Raw genomic sequence first — 16586 nt, 5'->3', positions numbered from 1 at the left:
GATTAGATACTGCAGAAGAGATCAGCAGGTATAGCAATACAAACTATCCAAAGTAAAGAGCAGAGAGAAAAAATACTGGAAAAGTGAATAATGACCCATGGGACAATATCAAATGTTCTAATGCCTGTATAATATGAGTCTGAGAAGGGGAAACTGGGGGAAAGGTGGGCATTTTTTAAAAAACTTGAAAACATAATGGCTGAAAATCTTCCAAATTTAATGAACACTATAAGCATTTATATCAAAGAAACTCAATAATACCCAAGGAGAAGAAACATAAAGAAAATCATACCAAGACATATCATAATTAAATTTCTGAAAAGCAGTGATTAAAAAAAAGAGCTACCCAGCTGAACATAATATTCTAAGATCACACTTTCTTTCCCTCAGAACTCTGAGGTATTTTTCCATTCTGTTTTCCGTCTGGCATTGATTGTTATTAAGTCCAAGTTAAGCCTGATTTTCCTCTTATGGTTGATAAGACGTTTGTACTTGGCTGTTTGAAGAATTCTTCCTTTATGCTTAACCAGGACATTATTTGTTCATCACCACTAAGTATTATTTTTAACTTTCAACATTCAAATTTATTGCATTTTCCACACTCAAATCAACATTTTCATCTTAAGGAGGATTTTCTGAACTACAGTTCTTGATACTTTTCCTGTTCTTTTGTATGAGTTTTGTACTAAAGATACTTATCATCCTTACATTTAATGATCTCGGTCTTTTATAGCTAGTGTTTTGTCTTTCATTGCTTTAATCCTCCATATTTTTTTTCCTGTAGTATTATTATCTCAAGCTAGTAATTTTATTTTCATTCCTGTGTATTCTGTTCCTTGTGTTTTCTAATTATATTGACAATGATTTTGTTTCAGGGGAATCTCTTTTCCTGTCTCTCTCTCTTATTTTATAATTTTGGTTTCAAACTGTTGTTTTATTGCATTCATATATCATTAAATTTTCGTATAGTGGAGAGCAGTCACAGAACTAGTTTATACTTTAGTTATATTTTCTTCCAGATTGGGCTTATCTTGTTTTTGCATTTTGTCCTTTTTTTCTTATTTTCCTGAGTGTTCTTTTTCAATTTGCCAGTACTTACTGTGGGCAGACATTGTATACACATTATTTTGCTTTGATATAGAGTAATATAAATTTATTTTGACTCCTTTCCTAACATTTTGGCGTCACAATTTGAAAGTTCTGCCTTCTATGATTTTTTCTCTAGGCTAAGCATGCCGGAGTTTGTTAGCGAGAGATCCTGACTGAACTGACTGCAGTCCTTGTTTGATATTGGTATTTATCTCTTCTGAGATCCTGTTAAATATACTGTACCAGAGTTCAATCCACCCAGCCAGGGGCCATCCAACTTCGAAGAACTTCAATACACTTCAGCCTGATTTATCCAAAACACATTCCCCAAATGGTCTTTTAAAAAATCTGTAATATAAAAAAATACCCTGAAACAAATTTGAGCTGTTTGGGAAGAAAAATTCCCACTGGAAGTGGAAAGAGAGTTAACCAAAGTAGTTTTTGCAAATAATTGCATTGAAGGCCGAACACATGTGAACCAGAAAGGCTCAACAATAGGCGAAATGAATAGACATGAAAAATCAAGTCTCAAGTTAAGTGAAAGGAATAAAGTCAATAATAAATGATGTATAAGGCAAGGGAGAATGTCTCCATGGCCATTTGGGAAGGCTACTGAATGGAGAGAATGTAGCACTTGTAGAAAATAAATGATGAATGATGTGTGTATATTGATATCCAATGAACAAGAAACACATGGAAAAGAAATCGTTGAGAGTCCTTGAAAACTGCAAACATCAATGGGGCTGTAATCAAAGACATGAGTGAGTACGACTAAAATAAATTGTCCTTTGAACTTAAGAGGAAAAAAATGCAAATTTTTGAGAAATGAAAGAGTATGATACATTACTGAAAATGTATTAGATCATATGCCAGAGGGTGACAAAGCTGAGCTATTACTTTTATTCAGAGCTGGCGACTCCATTGCAAGTAGTGTTTTTCTTATTGCTAAGCGAAGTAAAGGAACCCTTAAGACATGTGGTTAGAAATTTGAATCCATGTAGAGATTAACTAATTTCACTGACAGCCACAAAAGAAGCAGCCGAATTCAGGAAGCCTTGTTTATTCAGCTGGTGCTTCAGCCAATATTTATTTGCTTTATTATAAGATACCTGAACATGTAGGGTAATATATAAAGATTTTGTCACATTTGTAAATGAAAAAAGAAAAGCTCATTGGATGGCGGTGAGGGGGACCTTTTGTTAATTGGGAAAGCATCTTTGCTAAATGGTTTTGATTATGGGAACAGGAGCTGCAAAAAGAGTACGATGCCTTTCTGCAAACGTATTAGATCATATGCCATGTTTTTGGAATTTTGCCTGATTCCCTTTTGTCAATAGTAAAGAAAGTTGAATGGTAATCGCTATGTGATTTTTTTTAGCCTAACAGAAAACCCAAGAGAAAAGCAGAGCCTTATTTTGGCCTTTATCCAGTAGGTATTTAAAGTCCTTTTTAAATGGCCCATCTTTCTTGTTCTACATAATGATGGCAGAACAAATTCCTGCTCATTACATCTTTAATGTATGTTTATGCTGTTAGGGAAACTAATGACATGTCAGTGAGCATTAAATGTTTGTTTATTTCCTGAGCAAGGCTATCCACACTATGGATGACAGTTCATCCATCCGTGCATGAAATACATTACCAGATTTCTCAATTTCTTTTATAGGAAAGACTGTAATTCACATGGATAAAAAGGGATATGAACTTTAAGATTCTCCTTGGGTTTTACTACATTCTTTCCTTTTCCTTATTTTGCAGTAAGATTATCAAAGGATAGAAGATAGTACTTTAGGAAGCTATATGTTTACAAAAATTCTTTACTTTTCATTTTATCAATGAAAAAGTTTAAAGTAGATCGTATATAAAACAAATAAATATAGGTTAGACAAGTTATTTTTCTAAGATTCCAGGGTAGTAAATAATTCATTAGCATGAGTACATGCTTATGATTCATACATGAAAATCAAATTTCTACCTTGAAAATCAGTTTTTACCTAGAAATGGCAGTTGAGAAACCAGTGTAAATTTAAAGTGCTGGGATATTAATTAACTGAAAGTCAAATATCAGAGGGAGTTGAATAAGTTTATAATATAGTATCCATGCCCTGAATTCCTTAGCTGTCAAAAATAACCACTTTCATTTATCCAAAAATCTGATTCAACAGAAAATTATTTGTAAGCTGTAAAACACTACAAACATATATCTTTATGACTAAAATTGACAATCTTTTTATTTTTTAGCTCATTTTACATTTAACTCATTACTTTGATAATTACATTTTTTAGATTCAATTGTTTAACTGAGGGGTAGTGTTGCTACCTCCTTGGACAGACCCTAAAGTAACCATTAAAAATTAAAGGAGATATAAATTAGTACAGCCATTATGAAAAACAGTATGGAGGTTCCTCAAAAAATTAACAGTAGAACCAACATAGGCTCCAACAATCCCACTACTGGGTATACATCCAAAGGATATGAAATTAATATGTCAAAGAGGTACCTACATTCTCATGTGTATTGTAGCATTATTCACAGTAGGCAAGATAAGGAATCAATCTAAGTATCCATCAAGGGATGAATGGATTGCAAAATGTATGTGTGTATGTATATAATACATACAGAAATATTATTTAGCCTTAAAAGTCCTGTCATTTGCAACAGCATGGATGAATCTGGAGGACATTATGTTAACTGAAATAAGCCAGGCGCAGAAAGATAAATACTACATGATCTCACTTGCATGTAAAAATGAGAAAATTCAAACTCACAGAAGCAGAGAGTAGAATAGTGGTTACCAGGGCTGGAGAGAGGGTGGAAATAGGGAGACATTGGTCAAAGGATACCAAATTGCAGTTAGACAAGAGGAATGAGTTCAAGAGATCTATAATCACATGGTGATTATAGTTATTAACAATGTGTTGTATAGTTGAAACTTGATAAGCAAGTAGATTTTAAGTGTTCTCGCCATGAAAGAATAAGTATGTGAGGTAATGCATATGCTAATTAGCTTCATTTAACCATTCTATAATGTATACATATTTCAAAACATCATTTTGGACACAATAAATATATAACATTTTTATTTTTCAATAATAAATGGGTAAATAAATGTGAAATATACAAAAATTAAACAAGATGGCTTAACCAAAACAGGAAGCAGTGCACGCACTGTGCTGCTCTTGGGAATATACTAGATAGAGGGACAAACCAGTTTCACTCCTGAGAACCAACTGGAAGATCAAACTTGCCCAAAGTTTGCTTTGAAGCCTGCTTTTCCTCCTGATTCGCTGTCAGCTAATGACATCACCCTTGTCCCAGGGTAATAAGCTACATTTACTTTGGTCAGGAGCTGTTCTATTCACTGGATATATAATAAGTAGTATAATTTACATTTGATAACTAATAGTACCCTATGAGATAGGTCCTATTATTTTCATGTTCAATGGGTGAGAGGCAGAGCTGGGATTTACATCCAGTCTGGTGGCAGCGGAGTTGTAACCACTATTCTGGTCTTTAAAATCCTCCCTCATCTCATCTGTACCAAACCCTGTCCTTCCATCCCTTCCTTTTTATTCCCTGACCTCAGCAACTCTCACATGAGCCATTGTGGCAGCTGCCTTACTGGTGAAAGTGAACAGACAAATGAACACTAGCCAGACTATCGGTTAAAACAGAACTCTGACCCACAATCTGCAGCAACCTGCCCAGGAAGCCAACCCATTTTTTAGTCAACTGCCTAGAATGCAACCTGCTATCTATGAGTCAGACTTACGAGAAGTCACATCACTGTCTCCAGCAATGAGCTCAGGAAGCCAAACAATAGCACCTGTAACAATCAGCCAGGACTTGATTCATAACTGACAAATTCTCTATTTTTCTCCGTTTCCAACTTAAGTCCAACAAGAGAAAGACAAATATGCTTCCCTAACCAATCACAGATGATGCCTGGCTCCAGGTTAGCTGCCTATAGCTTCCTCATGACAGTAGCCTCTGATTAGGCCATGCCTGACTCTTCCCTTTTCCCACTTTAAAGCTTTCTCACTCCTCTGCTTGCCTTTGAATCTCTTTCAAGACACCGTCATGATTCCCTTGCTACAGGAAGCTCTGAATAAATAGCCATTGCCTGCTCTCATTTGCTTGGTCCTTGTTCATTTTACACTGGTAGCCAACTACCTCCATACCTTCCTCTCTCAGCATAGAGATAATCTAACAGACAGACTATGTTGTAGAAAGATGGAAGCACACAAATATCCATGGAATGATGGGACTTGAGTTGTGCTTTGAGAGTAAGCAGGATTCAAAATGCTGGGCAGGAGGCTGGGAGAACCACATGGGCAGAGTGAATGGCGTGTGCAGAATTGAAAGAAGTTCCTTTGTGTCCTTAGTCTCCTAAGCCTCTTCCTCATGGGGAAGGAAGGCTGGGCCATGGTGTAGATATAATCCACTTTACACGTTGCAAGCCAGCTTACTGGCTACAGAATTGCTGTAACAGTAGTATATTGTCGGGAGCAAGTAACATGGTAATTGAAGGGTTTTGTGAGTACAGTTGATATCATTAACAATACAGGGGTTCCTGTAGCGCTGATAAAACAACTCATACTTATACCAAAAGGGAAAGCAGTACCTAGCTCCTGAACCAAGATTGCAGAGTCAAATGTGCAGATGTGTAAGAAATTGTAACATGAGATAGGTTTTGCTGTAGGTCATGTTAGCTCATTTATATTCTGTAAGTCCCAACAGCTAAGAAACAACAATGTACCTGCATATACAGAAAGCAAAATCCACTTGAAATTGTAATGAGTAATGAAGAATTTAAACTAACTGGACTTTGCAAATGCGTGGAGATCAACAGCAGGTCACTCACTTGCAATTACTTCCACGGTTGCCTTTAAGATTTGAAGAACCTCTCAGTAAAAGCAATGAAAGTCTTTGAATTCCAAGCAGCAGCTTGACATTCTTGGATAGTTGTAACCATCCACTTTCATAGGTATTTGTTTATAAAGGGAGAAATAGATTTATCTTAACTTTTTTCTACTAACTGTCAAGAAGTCATGAATTGGGATAGTAAAGCTTCCAGTGATGGAAAGGAAGACATTGCAGAATAGGTGCTTCAGCCTAGAGTAACGTCCAGGTTCAGTTTTACAAGGTCAGAGTCCCTGAGGAGAGTCCACTAAGCACCAACAGTCTTGTGTTCACGTGTATGTCACGGCTAGATTCCACAGCATAGAACAGTGCTGGCATAGGTTTAATACTCAGGAAATAGTAATGAATACAGGGATAGATGGACAAATGAATAAATGAAGTGATACTCCTAGGAGTAAAGCCAGGTTATAGGATTGCACCAGCTATACCTTCATTCTCATGCTCCGGACAATCCTTTAACTTCCTTTCTCAGTACTTCGAGTGCCTTCAAGGCAGCTGGCAATTCCTCTTCACTCAAGTTCTACTTCTAAATTAGTCCACGCCCTCCAGGAATAACAGTGGCAGTTAATACTTGAGTACTATTAGTTCCAGACACAAAACAAATCCCCTTCTATGCAGGTTCTTATTTAATCCTCACAAAACTCTTATTGGTGGATGCTGCCATTATACTCACTTTACAAATGAGAAAACAAAGATTTTGCCAAGATAAGAAACTTGTCCAAGATCCACAAATTTTGGGGCAGAGTCGGAACTCAGACCCAGTTCATCTGTCTCAGGAAGTCTGTGCTCTTAAGAGTGATGGCCGTTTGCTTCCACCATTTCCTCTCCTGCCTGGACCATTGCCAGGACTTGCAAATTCCTCTCTCTGTTTCCTCACCACTCTTTCCAAACGATCCCACATCCTGCTGCCATAATAACCATTTTTAAACCTGTATCTGATCATGACTCTTGCTTAATGCCCTTCAACAAATTTCCAATATCTCAGAAGAAATTTCAAATTCCTTTTTGAGGACTTCAAGATACAACATGACCTAGTCACCTCCCTATTTTTCTAACCTCATGAGCTTCCCAGCTCTCAATTCTGTGCCCTAGTTTGCCTGGACTTACTCTATTCTTTCCTCTCTGGCATGACGTCCTCCCAGAAGCTGTCCTTATCCTGCTGCTCACTCCAGGTTGGGGCAGATCCCCTTTTCCTGTGCCTCTTGAACGCCCTCAACAAATCTATACCAATGTGCTTTTCATACTCTAGAAATAATTTTCATCTAACTGTACTGTCCACTCCATCAGTGGTAGATTGGATTATTGTTCCCAGTTCTTCACTACTTTCCTGTCATGAAATTATACATCTACCTCCTGTGCTATGTAGCTTTGCAGTGTCTCCCGCAGAAACAAGTCGACAGCCCTACCCCACTGACTTGGCCAATAGACCTTGCCCCTTGGGAGAACTTCCCCTTACTGCTGTGTTTCAAGGCAATTTCTGAGTGGAAGTCCTATAACTGTCCTCGATTTTTATCTTGCTCGCACCCACCGTAGATAGCAAACCCATCCATGAATGAAGCTCAGCATTTTGTCCTTTCCCAATGGTGGTCATAAGGGAGAGTTCCTATGTGGCCACCTACATATACAGAGTGGAGGAAAGAGTTGAGCTGTGGCACAGTCATGACAAGGGCTGTAGTCAGTTCCACAGGGATTCTGTCACTGCGTGGCCCTTCTGAATCTTCATCCTGGAGTGAGGGCTTCTACTCCCCTGTATCCACCAATCATTGAATGAAGCCTTCTCCAGAGAAGTGGCATGACCTCAAGCAAGGAGGCTGTGTCCAGCTGTGAACAGCTCCCAAAGTGGCTGACAGCTGAGTGATAACTGTGACCACAGAATCTCTATAAGCTGGAGGAATAAATCTTACAGTTCCACTGTGAATCTGGGCAGGGAAGCACAGTGGCCGCTACACCAGTAATTTCCAAAGTGTGATCCCCAGACCAGCAGCATCAGCATCACCTGGGAACTTGATAGAAATGCACATTCGCAGGCCCCACCCCAGACCTACTCAATCAGATACCCTAGGGGTGGGGTCCAGCAATGTTTTAACAAGCTCTGCAGGTGACTGATGCACACTAGAGTTTGAGAACCAAGGGGATACACCAACGCTGAAATTGTGCTTGGTTGGAAAGCATAGATTTGCTGAGTGGTTAATTAACATTGAAACAGCAGCTGCCTCACCTCCCAAGATGGCCACAGGGAGAACACGTGTAATATCACTGTGACAGAGAGGCCCCTGGCCCCAGCTATCACCCCCATATGCAAGACTACATTCCTCTATATGGCTATGTTGCTCCCAGGGATGGAAACTGAGTTGCTTGAGCACCTGGGCTGCAGTCTAAAGACAGATTGAATAATCCATTTCCCCCACATGGAAATGTTAGTGCTATTTGTCTGGTTGACTAATTCCACCTAGCTCCCTGCAGTCCTTGGCATCCTGCTGTCAGAGGCTCTGCATGCTCCCTCCCTCCCTGCCCTCACTGATCTGCTTCTGACTGGCCGCCAGCTTTGAGGACACATTTCTTGGCTGCTAATGAGTCCTCCACTCCTTGAAACTCCAGTTTCTCTGCCAACATTCAAGGCAGGCGAGTAAGTCTGTCTGTAAATGTACTCAGAAGAATTAGATAGCATAGTTATTGCTTTTAGATTACTTAGAACCAGCCAGAGTGCACAGTGAGGAGAGTCTGTGCCCAGCTTATCTGTTTGTCTCTGTGGACTTCTGGGCCTCAGGTCCTGGCCAGGCTTTCTGTGTGGTCAGAGCCACCTTCTAGGTTTGTGGGCTAAGCTTTTGTTTTAGCCAGTGTTACCTGGGACTACCATTCAAGATTTGTATTAAGTGAGGGATCATATCGTGATGTATACATGTCTCCGACAAGAAGCTAAATTGATATGATAGCCAAATAGGCAATAAGAGCATCTTTTTTTCTTTTTTTTTTTTTTTAAATCCTCAGCCACCTGCAGCAGAATTACTTGGGATGATTGTTAGAAATGCAAGCGCCAGGATCTCACCCCAGTTTTACTGAAGTAAAATCTGATAATCAAGGAATCTTCATTTTCCAACAAGCTCCCTAGGTGACTTCTCAAGCTTTACTGATAAGATGCATATGGATCACTTTATTAGAATACATACTCTCCTTCTGTGGCTATAGGGGGAGTGGAATTCTGCATTGCTAAAAGATTCCCAGGTTATAACTAGGCTTTTGGTTTGGGGAACACACTCAGTGGCAAAATTCTAAATAATTATTTGTTGTTGTTGTTGAAGAGCAAGAGATCTGAGAAATCCCAAATAATTCTAATGCCAATGAATTTTAAGATCCTCCAGTGTGCAGAGAGAAGAATCCAAACTGCTTAGCTTGGCATATAGAGCTCTGCAAGACATACCCCTACATCTTCATCTCCAAATCCTGCCACTCCTTGACCTGCACTTTCGGCTGTATTAATAACAAACGGTTTGTTGTCCACCCACCCCTCAACACATACATGCATGCATGCACATACACAGACATACACACACTGCTCAAAATACAAAGAAAATATCAGACTTCACCTTGCATATCATCTGCCCCCTCTTTTCTCTTCCGTAGCATCCTATGCTTACCTCAATCCTATCACTAACTCTATTTTATTGAAATTAACTGATTATGGTTCTCTCTCTCTCTCGTTTTTGCATAGTAATACCTGAGAATCCTACTAAAATTTTTTTTCACTTGTATAAATTTATGAGGTGCAAGTGCAAGTTTGTTACTGCATAGATTGCGTAGGTCAAGTCAGGGCTTTTGGGGCATTCATCATCCAAATAATGTATACTGTATACCTTACCCACCCCTCTCCCACCCCCGCCCCTCAGGAAAATATCAGATCTGCACGAACAGTGGGAACACTGACGAATTCATCCTAGTAGTAACAGCACAGAGGATAGTAGGCAACTAATATATATTTATTAAATTATGTGCCAAACACAAATATTACCATTATAAATATTAAAGAAAATTACTCCTCTTTTAAAGGTCCATTCCTCTACTTCAATTTATGAAAATTTCTGTCAAGTTTAAAAGGACCAGCAATCACCACCAGGACTCTGTGCCACTGCAGCCTAATTATTGCCACACATTTCCATGAATCCTCTCAATGCTCCTTTTTTTCCCCAAATTGTTCTTACAGCCAATAATTTGCTCCAAGAACATAAACCAACACTTGGAAGGTTTCTGTTGTCAAGACTAATTTCAGCACCACTTTCTCACATTTCAAAAGAGGACAAGAGCAGGCATGGACATGTAATTTCACAGGAGGTGGCTTTAGGGAGTTGAGTTGGGAGCATTGATCAGCACTGTGCCCTTTAGAATCTATTCCTCAAGGTTACAGCCAAACCACCTTAATGGGGCAGGCAAAGGGCAGAGACAGCAGCTTTGCTCCTGTGGCATCATTCATCATGTTCATAACCAGCGAATAGAGACTGATGAGGGAGCTGGCTGGAGAGGGCTGGCTGTTCACTCTCCCTCGCTGTGCTCCATGCCTCCTGCCTTGCTCCAGATATGTCCTCTGAGATGTTTACTCTGGAAAGCAAATATTGATACTTCCTGCCACTGGCTTTTTCATGAAATATTTGACTCCTTGATACACATTCTTTGCTTAATTGCTTTCCTTCATATTTCATCTAGTCTGAAACTGGGAAGGAAATTTAGCATTGTGAAAATTTACCTGGATCCCAAACCTCCCACCTTCTCAGGTAGTAGCTGTTACGGTCTGAAAGTTGTGTCCTTCTGCGATTTACATGTTGAAATCCTGACCCTACCCCCACAGGTGATGGTCTAGGGGGTGAGGCCTGTGGGAGGTGATTAGGGCATGAGGGCTCCACCCTCATGAATGGGATTAGTGCCCTTGTAAATGAGGCTTCAGGGAGCTTGTTCACCCGCTTCCACCATGTGAGGATATTGCAAGAAGGTGCCATCTATGAAACAGGAGGGGGGCCCTCACCAGACACCAAGTCAGACAGCACCTTGATCTTGGACTTCCCCACCTCCAGAACTGTGAGAAATAAATTTCTTTCATTTAGAAACTACCCAATCTATCTATGGTATGTCATTATAGCAGCTGAATGGACTAAGACAGTATTCTTAAATAAGCCTAGAGGCATTTGGTGTTGCAAATCTTTCCTAGCTGAGCCAAGGGCTACAGTGGGCATAGAAGTCTGTGTGATTTCACAAAGGCAACCAGCCTGGGAACTGTTCCTCTCTCTGAGTTTCCTGAACAGACGACTTGGGCTCCTTGAAGAGTCTCGTCCAGCTGTGCACACTGGGGCATCTTTCCGAAGCCCAAACCCAGGCTTTGCTCACTCTCCTCCCACTCAACCCATCTAACTAGAAAAATTAATTATTCCAGGACAAATGCGTGAGGGTTTCAGTGGTGGGCTCTAGTTACCAAGCCCACGGCTCCCCAGCAGTTGGCCTCAATCTACACAGCCACCTCCCTTCTCCCTCCTCTGCTGCTTGGAGAAAAGAGCTTTTATTAATCATGCAACAATGTTTTTCAGGTTTTAGAAAACCTCACATGTGTTCACCATGTTAGGCCTTTAAAAATGCCAGTGAATTACAGGAAGATTCCTGCTGTTGCTCAGCAGTGCTAGATCAGAAAAATGCCAAACATGCTGCAAGTGGCTGTGGATGGATGCCACCTCCTGGCACCTGCCTGCAGGCACTCCAGAGCCTACCTGTTTCCCTTCTCCAGGTGTCTTTTGATGTAATTGAGTGCTGTCATCCCTGGCCACACATTAGAATCACGAGGGAGGAGCTTTCAGAACATAAGTCACTCCCAGGAATTTTGACTTAACTGGTCTAGAAAAGAGCCCAAACAACAGTATTTTTTGAATGCTCCCCAGGTGATCCTAATTGAAGCCAAAGTCATGGAACACCAAACTCTGTCTTTCCAGATTCTTTACTGGAGCAGGGAACTTTCCCTAAGTTAATCTCCCCAGTCATTAGCTTCACTTAGACTCTACCCCTATCCTCTCTTATTCCTCATCAGAATTTAGAACTTTTCAAATGGATGTGCTTTTTTTCTTAAGGGAGTTGCCCAGTTTCTGAACCCTTCTCCTATGTGTGGTGAATCCCACTCCAACAATATGCATTTTAGAAAGAATTAGGGCTCACCTCCCACATTGAAGCTGAAAATGCCAGTACCCACTTTCCCAGCCTCCCTTGCAGCTAGACATGGTCAGGAGACCAAGCTCCATCAATCAGACCTACCTTCCTAGACTTTGACTTGAGAACCACTAGGGCAAAGGAGGAAGGGCTCAGGGAATCTTCACCGGTGACAGTGGTGATGGGTGTCCAGAGGCCAGGGCTGGTGGTGACAGAGTGCAAATGGCCCCATCCAATATTTGGCAGCTACAGTGCAGTGTCCTCATTTACCTAATTTCCCCAGTATAATTTTGGGTCTCTGTGGGGCCTGAAGCCTGGTTCTCTCAATGATTCTGTGAGCACACATTTGCCATTTAACATATTTCTTTCCCCTTTAAATCAACTACAGTTCATCTCTGTGTTTATGCTAAGAACTCTGTCAGGTTCGTAGAATCTCATGTCCTAGAGGAAAAGCTGCCTTTTTTGGAATGAGAGTTGTACCCTTTCCTCCACCTGCAGCCCTCTGATACAAGTCCAGAGATCAGGTCTGAAATTTTCTGTTTCCATTCCGTTATTCTCATTCTTTCATACAGTTCTACGCAAAGATAATCTGGCTAATTGACCTTTATCATTGATCCACAGCAGAGCTTGGGTTAAGCCTCCACCAAAGTGGCTTCTGTTTCTGTGCCCTCCACTGAGCTGCCACTGGTATCTGTCAAAAGGTGGCTGCATCATCAGAATAGCAGCTCTATTTGACAGACTTTGCAGCCTGACTTAACTGCACCAACTGTAGAAAGAGACCTCTCTATTCTAAGGGCATGGGTGAGATTTCCTAAAACTCTTTATTCACTTTATGAAAACAAAGAAGAAATGATATTTGACTGCTCTGTGAGGATTCCATTAGTAGATACCCAGCCAAGGTGCAGCTGTTGGCAGCTCTAATTGTGAGAAACAGTCTGGGGTGGAAGCGTGCAGAGGGGACCAGGTGTCACATGGTATATCTCAAAGCCCCTTTCATTCATGCTTCAGTGATGGTTGAATCATGAAAGGCATGGAATAAAGCTTCATAAAGCACCATGCTCATGGGGAAGTAGGCTTTCATCATGAACAGGAAAAACCTTATGCTTGCACCCCACCAAAACACCTCCCTTCCAGTGCCATAGTAATCCCCAATTTGCAACTCAAATATCTAACACATAATCAAGCTGAGACCACATAACCAAGAGCTGTGTGAGTGAGCCACACTGCAAGTGGACCTGCCAGTCCCCGTCAGACTACTGATGGCTACAGTCATGGCCAGGAGTTTGACTGTAACCTCACGAGGTCCTGAGCTGGAATCATCCACCTAGGAGACTCATATTTTATAGAAACCAGTTAAGCAAGCTACCAGTGAAACTTTCTCTGACTGATCCCCCAAAGTCCTGGCATTTTCTTTCATAGATTTCCTTAGGAATATTGATTATGGTACAAACTAAGAGAAAAATCCGTGCTTTTGATGGAAGGCCTCCATTTTCTGTAGCTCCTTCACATGGAGTATTGACAAACATGTGCAATCTCTATAATTCTAGGAAATCCCATTTTTCTCAAAGGTTTTGGTTTCCGGGTGATGACCTGATAGACATACAATCTTAAATCCAAAAGCTTATCTCATGGAGAGAGATGATACATTAGTGCTCACAGAAGAAGTCAGACTCTGTGTTCCTTGAGGGCAAAGACAGTGTTCTTCCAATATTTGTGTCCTGAGCATTCGGACCAATGTTCGGTTCATAGAAGACATTCAACACATGTGTGAATTAAACAATAATGAGTGGATAGATGGATCAGTGGATGAAACAGAAATATTAAGTGAATAAGGAAAGGGATAGAAGGAACAAGACTGATTTTCACACAAATGCAATTAATAAGGTGAAATTAAAAAGTGCTCCTTGTGGACTTTAATATAACAGTTTCAGAGACCAAGGTGATAACTGCTCATGTCAAGGACTTTTCGACTGTTGATATATCAGAAAGATTACCCAGCCAGGATATTAAATAGCTAATATTCTCAGATCTGCCTGCATCTTGTATTATGTCCTGAACCATTCATTTAGTCTCCTAACACTTCTGCCTCAGTATTCATAAAACTGAGATAAATTAGCTAATGTCTTAGATGTCTTCCAACATTAATGTTCCAAGATGGTATTAACTATTGCAATTGCAAATTGAAAATGCAAACTTACAGAAAGTACATTATTAGAATGAATACCATCATTTGAATTTTTCATTTATGTATTTTTAATAACCTTTTGCTGTAGGCTTAACTTTTAAAAAATTGAGTTTGCTTTTGAAATATAACCATGAATAGTATTCACCTGGAAAAGAAAGTAAAATTCTGATGCCAGCTATGCGGAAAAAATATTTTCAGCAAATGATAGTAGAACAATTGGATATCCACATGGGAAAGAAGTGAACTTCGAACTTTATCTCAAGTGGTTGTTCAAAATATGCCCACAAATTCTTTGATACTCATCCCTTAAAAAGGTATAAATTAACTCCTATCACCTTGAATGTGAGATGGACTTAGAGTCTCACTTCTAATGAATAGAATCAAGCTGAAGGGATGGTGTCAAGCTTTGACAGTAAGTTACAAGAGACACCTTGATTTCTTCTTCACTAGTTCTTTCTTAGATCATTTGTTCTAGGGAAAGCCAGCAGCAAAGTTGTGAGAACACTCAGACAGCCTTGTAGAGAGTTTTATACAGCAAGAAACTGAGACCTTCTGTCAACAGGTATGTGAGTGACCCACCCTGCAAGCAGACCCCTTGGCCCTGGTCAGACTACTGAGGGCTACAGCCATGGCCAGCAGTTTGACTATAGCCTCATGAGGTCCTAAGCCAGAATCATCCAGCTAAGCTGCTTCCAAATTCCTGACTCTTATAAGCTGTGTGAGACAAGAAATTTATTTGTTGCTTTAACTGCTAAATTTTGGAGTAATTTGTTATTTAGTAGTAGATAATATACCTCACAGCAGGCATAAAAATGAAACCAAAATAATTATTGACCTAAATATAAAAGTTAAAACTATAAAGCTTCTAGAAGAAAACAAATGAGAAAATCTTTGTGATCTTGGACCAGGCAAAGATTTCTTAATTAAAATACAGAAAACATGAACTATAAAAGAGAATTTAACAAGTTGGACTTCATCAAAATTACTCATGATCCTCAAAGGACATCATTAAGAATGAAAATGCAAGCCACAGAGGAGGAGAAAATATATGTATTTATGTTTTAAGGACTCATATCAAGAATATATAAAGAACTCAGTAATGAAAAGGCAACTCGATTTTTATAACGGACAAAAGATTTGAACAGACACTTTACAAAATAAGATATTAAATGGCTAATAAGCATACAAAAAGATTCTCAATGTCATCAGATACTGAGGAAATGTAAGCTAAAATCACAGTAAGATACCTCTTGGACCTGCTAGACTCACTAAAATTAAAACTACTGACGATATCAAGTATTAGTGAGGATGTGGAGCAACTGGAACTCCTAAACACATCTGATAGAAATGTAAAGTGGTAAAACATCAAATGGTTTTTACCATTTTACATTCACTGTTTTACTTAAAAAGTTAAACACACACCTAACTTATGATCCACACTTAGGATACTTACCAAAGAGAAATAAAAACAAGTGTCCATACAAAGACTAGCACATGAATGTTCAAAAATGTTCATAATAGCAAAAAAAAAGAACCCATAGAGAAGCTAAATATTTATTAACAGGTACATGGATAAACAAAATAAAATGTATACATATTATATAATGCTACTCAACAATAAAAAGGAATGAACTGTTATATTTATGTAATAACATAAATGAATTTCAAAATCATTAGTTTGAGTGAAAGAAGCCAAAGAAAAGAGAGTGCATATTGTATGACTATTTACATAAAATTTTAGAAAATGCAAACTAACCTACAGTGACAGAAAGTAGACCAGTGGTCACCCATGGTTCAGAGTGGAGGAAGGAATGAACAGCAAAGGGACACAAGAAATCTTTCAGGAGTGATAAAATGTTTTGAATGCCCCCTCCAAAATTCATATTGAAATTTAATTGGCATTGTGATGGTATGAAGAGGTGGAACTTTTAAGAGGTGATTAGGTCATGAGGGGTCTACTCTCATAAACAGATTAATGCTATTGTAGCAGGAGTGGGTTAGTTATTTCAGAAGTTCAGCCTTCTTTTTTCTTAGGCATGCACTCTCTCACCATGTGATACCTTCTGCCATGTTATGATGCAGCAAGAAGGCCCTTACCAGATGCAGCCCCTTGATCTTGGACTTCCCAGTCCCAAGAACTGTGAGCCAAATAAATCTTTCTTTATAAATTATCCAGTGTATGGTATTCCATGATAACAGCAGAAAATGGGCTGA

Source organism: Gorilla gorilla, chromosome 14, assembly GCF_029281585.2.
Source record: "Gorilla gorilla gorilla isolate KB3781 chromosome 14, NHGRI_mGorGor1-v2.1_pri, whole genome shotgun sequence".
Lineage (NCBI taxonomy): Eukaryota > Metazoa > Chordata > Mammalia > Primates > Hominidae > Gorilla > Gorilla gorilla.
Note: the sequence above shows the minus strand (reverse complement) of the source record.